We start from the raw sequence: 5,869 nt of genomic DNA on the forward strand, positions 1-5,869 counted from the left end.
GCGCCGCCGCCGCCGCCCGCCGCGCCTTCGCCGGAGCCGCCGCTCGCCGCCTCGCTGACCCGCCGCCCGAGGCCGCCTCAAAATCCGTGCCACCGTTTTTTTAAAACCGTTCGGTTTTTCCGTCGGTTTTTCGTCGGTTTTTTTTGTTTCGGTTTTTTTAAATAGATCGGTTTTCCGATTTATTTAATCAGCAAGCATTCGTCGTTTTTCTTTTTCTCGGATTAAATCCGCGATTTTTCTGATCGCGATTTCTGATCCAATTTTGATTTTAGTATAACTTTTCGCTCGTTTATCGGAATCAGGCGATTCAAGCGCCTGGAGTTTCGTCTCGAAACCCTCTATCCGTTTAATCAACTTAAACAAGTTTTTGCTACTGTAAAATTTGACTTAGATCCAGATTAGTAGAACGAAGTTCTTTTCTTTCGCCGTTTGACTTTCGTTGATTCGTTCGATTTGATTCTTTTTGCAAACCGGAGTTCTTAAGTTGAACCTTCTGGTTAGATCCATTATTTGAGTTTTACCTGTGCATTAGATGAGTGCTTATTGTATGCTTGTTTGTTTGTCTGCGATAGAATACCCGGAGTGCGCCGCCTGTTACTTCAAATCGCTAGGTTTCGCGGATCATCAGCAAGGCAAGAACACTTTGATCATACCTTTTCTACTACCCAGTTTTATTGCATTAGATCAATCCTCACACATTGCATGATTAGGATCTAATTAAATTGTGGGTTTAGGGAGTAGTTGAGGTAGAACCTATTACCTGTTTATTATCAAACCTTTGGGAGTTACTTCTACGTTTGCTTATTGTGCCATGCTATGCTAGTAGACGTGGATTGGGTGAGTGATATCCATGACAGATGTGAGTATTGTTAATTAATGGTTTATTTAAGGTGGCAACTTAAACACACATCTGGGTGGATTGAGGTACCTGGGTATTCCAGGATTGCCTGTTTTCTTTTGGACCGCCACCCAGGCTCAAAGGGATCATGAGATTATTCATGCTAGAAACTTCCGTGTGCAGCCACAAGCTATTATGGGCTCTAGCATAGTTGACTAAGTCATGCAAACTCTTACAGTGGTAGACTAGCAGATGTAGGGGATGTAGGTGGTACGGTCTACCCGATCGTAAGGTGCTAGCGCTTCTGAAAGACTATGTCTCAGTCATCCATTTTCTCAAACACCATGTAGTGCGTGAAACCAAACGGAGGCGATCGAGTCTTGTGGGGAAAAGTGCGCAAACCTCTGCAGAGTGTATTAAACTAATCATGGTTATCCGTGTCCCCGATTATGGACATCTTAAGTATCTAGTACCTGGATTATCATGTGAATCTCAACATGTTACTCTAGATTAATTTTGTTGGGTTTTGTTTAATGATGATGCTTAATTGGGATTGAGAATGTTGTCAACCATTCTCAATGTTTAACAACTACCATGATAGTTAAATAAATTTATTCCTTTGCAGTAGGGAAAATTTTGCTTTACGCAAAACTGTAACCATAGAGCTTTCCACCAGCCAAATATGCATATAGTATAGTTGTTTCATTCCATTATTCTCTATGTGTTACCTTGCCAGCATATTCCATGTGCTGACCCGTTTCGGGCTGCAACGTTAATGTTGCAGACTTTTCAGACGATGATTAAGGAGTTTTTAGGTCGTGGTTCTATACTCAGTGATGCCGTTGGAGTTGATGGACTCACTTATCTTCCAAGCCTTCCGCTGTTATCGTTATTAGATGGCCTTAAGCCATATTTATTGTAATAAGTTCTCTATTGAGACACTCAATGTAATAAGTGTGTGATTTCTACTCTGTTATAAATCCTCCGAGTACTGTGTGGTGTCAGCATTACTGATCCAGGGATGACACCTGAGCACAGAGATCAAACTGTTTGAGGTCTGGTCGCTATAGAGATGGTATCAGAGCACACGCTGACTGTAGGAAACGACCACTAAGCTAAAGACCTAGATCACTATTCACTCTCTTCTCTTCTGACCTCTCATATTTTCTACTCTTTAGGATGGCAGATGCAAGGAATAAGTTCACGCAACCGGATGAAGATACACCCTTTGGACGTCACTTGAAGGAAGTCACTAGATACCTAAACATAGGAGTACCAAGCTTCACCGGAACCTACAACGCCACTTTACCTGAAGAAGAGCGCTGGATGATTCAAGTTCAAGTTCCAGGAAGGACGTTCATGCTAGTCACTGAGCCCATAGAGTTTTCATTTGATGCACCAACTTGGAGTCTAGGAAAGAGCATGGCAGCTCACATCGCCATGGGACGCATTGGAGAAGTCTACCGCAATGATCTCAAGGATACTATCTACCAGATTTGTGGGCGCCGAGATGAACACTGGGAGATGATTAGCACCAGAAGGGATAGATCCATTGCAGCTTTTATCTAGGAATTAATACAGCACATTCGACGACAGGAGAACCAGATGTGCGCCGACATGATAGATCTGAAGAAGGCTAAGACAAGAATCAAGGAACTGGAGGAAGAACTCAAGGCTACATGTGAAGATTATGAAGAAGAAATTTAAGTATTGGTCGAGAAGAATGATGATCTGATCAAGAAGATTGGGATATTTATGGGAGACCCTACACTAGTAGATGAAGACGAAGAACCCAAGGAGATTCGCCCGGAAGACTACATCATCATCGACGACACCGACTCGGATCCAGATGATAGCGATGATGACTATGTTGATGAAGCCGGAGCAGATATCATGGAGTCTGCAACCGAAGAATATTTCTAGTAGACCACCTCATCAGTAGTAGTAGTCCACCATGTAAATACAGTAGTCTGAGCACTTTTGCGATAGTTAGATCGATTGTATGCCCGTGTTTGATTGAATGAAGTGAATTGTTTGCTTTTGCCTCATGTGCATATGGGTAGTGTTTTCTCTTTAGACCCCCTCTATTCTTAACTCTCATCTTTTCTAAACCCTCAGATGCCTCCGAGACGTGACCCCGGATTTACCTTTCCACCGGAGCTCACCCAGTTGATCCAGCAGCAGAACACATTGATGCAGTTGCTAGTCCAGAATCATAATCAGGGGAACAACAACAACAACCCACCACCACCACCACCTGTTGATCACTTAGTCCGTTTTCTTAGGCTGAATCCGCCGGTGTTTTCCAGTAGCACCGAGCCGATAGTAGCAGATGATTGGCTCTGCAAGACAGCTAGAGAGTTGACCACAATAGGATGCACAGATGCGGAGAAGGTGAAGTTTGCCGCACATCAGCTTGAAGGACCCGCAGCATCATGGTGGGAGAATTTTACAGCCACTTTCCCTATCGATACTGTCACATGGGACCAGTTTCAGCAAGCCTTTCATACTGCCCATGTTTCAGCAGGAGCTATGGCCATGAAGAAGCGTGAGTTTCGCAACTTGCGCCAAGGAGGATGGACAGTTGGCCAGTATGTGGAGGACATTAGTAAATTAGCACGTTATGCCCCAGATGACGTTGCTACGGATGCAGCTAAACAGGAGAAGTTTCTGGAAGGACTGAATGATGAGTTGAGCATGCAGTTGATGGTAGCAACCTTCAACAACTACCAGGAGTTGGTAGACTGTGCTCTTATGATTGAAGGCAAGCAGTAGCAAATTGAGAACCGCAAGAGGAAGTATGGACAAGGAAAGTACAATTCAGGAGCTTAGCAGAAGCCACGTTTTACCCCTAGATCGGGAGGTCATTTTCAGCATACCCATGGAGGAGGTAGCTCGCACAATCACAATGGCACCAAAAATGGTAATGGGAATGGAGGAAGCAACAGCCAGAATCGCACCAACCCATCACCCCAGCCAAGAAAGACCTGAGCCAAGTCACTTGCTTTAAGTGTTCGAAGACCGGACATTATGCCAATGAATGTCCTGAATTACAAAATGGAAATAGCAACGGAAGCTCTGGGAAGAAGCCGAACCCTTCCAACAGGGGACAGGTGAACCACGTTAGCGTGGAGGAGGTTGAAGCTCAGCTTGATGCAGTAATAGGTAAGTTTTTGGTTGTCATTTACTGCACTCGTTCTTTTTGATACGGGTGCATCGCATTCATACATCTCAAGGGGATTTGTGGATAAATATAACCTGTCAACCCAAGACCTTAGGTCACCCATGTTAGTAACCTCGCCTGGAGCAGAATATATGGCTAGTCGATGGTGTGATCGGTTACCAGTAAGGATTGGTAACTATGTTTTTCCCTCAGACCTAATAGTATTGGAATCCCAAGGATTGGATGTGATATTAGGCATGGATTGGTTATCAAAGTATGAAGGGAATATTGAATGTCCTAGTAAGTCAATTTTTCTTACCACCCCAGAAGGGAGAAGGATCAAGTATGTATCCCGACATGTGCCAAAGAGGACTCAAGTAAATTGCTTAACGGGAGTTGTGCAGGAGGAAGTACCAGTGGTAAGGGATTTCCCTGAAGTATTTCCAGAAGAGTTGCCAGGCATGCCACCGGATAGAGATATTGAGTTTTTGATTGAGCTATTGCCAGGCACAGGGCCAATATCAAAGAGACCATATAGGATGCCTGCAAAGGATTTGGTGGAAATTAAGAAGAAGATTAAGGAGTTACTGGATAAAGGATATATTCGCCCAAGTTCTTCCCCTTGGGGATCGCCAGTACTTCTAGTGGAGAAGAAGGATGGATCGTTAAGGATGGTTGTTGATTATCGAGGATTGAATGAAGTAACAATCAAGAACAAGTACCCACTACCGATGATCAATGATCTGTTTGATCGATTGCAAGGGGCTAAGGTATTTTCCAAGATCGATCTGCGATCAGGATACCACCAGTTGAAGATTCGAGAACAGGATATTCCTAAGACAGCATTTACCACCAGGTATGGGTTGTACGAGTATACCGTTATGTCATTTGGTCTAACTAACGCACCTGCATATTTTATGAACATGATGAACAAAGTGTTTATGGAGTTCTTGGATAAGTTTGTCGTGGTGTTCATTGATGATATCCTAGTTTACTCGAATAATGAAGAGGAGCATAAGGAACATTTGCGATTGGTACTTGAGAAGCTCAGAGAACATAAGTTGTATGCCAAGTTCAGCAAATGTGAGTTTTGGTTGAAGGAAGTAGGATTCCTCAGACACGTTATATCCGGAGAAGGAATATCAGTTGATCCCACTAAAGTTGATACCGTGACCAAGTGGGAAGCACCAACCACGGTTGGAGAGATACGGAGTTTTCCTGGACTCGCAGGATATTACCGAAGATTCATTGAGAATTTCTCCAAGATTGCAAAGCCTATGACAGAGTTATTGAAGAAAGATACCAAGTTCACATGGACTGAGGAATGTGAGGCTAGTTTCCAGGAGTTGAAGAAATGTTTGGTTACTTCACTAGTGTTGATTATGCCAGACCAGACCAAGGATTATGAGGTGTATTGCGATGCTTCATGTCGAGGACTTGGAGCAGTGCTTATGCAGGAAGGGAGAGTTGTTTCATATGCCTCAAGACAGCTTAAGCCTCATGAGTTGAATTATGCTACGCATGATTTGGAGTTAGCAGCCGTACTGCATGCATTGAAAACATGGAGACATTTCCTCATTGGAAACCATTGTGAGGTGTACACGGATCATAAGAGTTTGAAATACATCTTCACACAGAAGGAGTTAAACCTCAGACAAAGGAGATGGTTGGAGCTCATCAAGGATTATGATATGAGATTGCATTACCATCCCGGAAAGGCTAATGTAGTAGCTGACGCATTAAGCGGTAAGAGCCATGTCAATACATTAACGACGGGAGAACGACCAAGGGAGTTAGCAGAAAATCTTCGTGAACTATGTTTGGAAATAGTTCCGAGAGGCTATGTAGCAGCATTGGAGATTCAGTCT

This window comes from Triticum dicoccoides, chromosome 5A, assembly GCF_002162155.2.
Source record: "Triticum dicoccoides isolate Atlit2015 ecotype Zavitan chromosome 5A, WEW_v2.0, whole genome shotgun sequence".
Taxonomy (NCBI): domain Eukaryota; kingdom Viridiplantae; phylum Streptophyta; class Magnoliopsida; order Poales; family Poaceae; genus Triticum; species Triticum dicoccoides.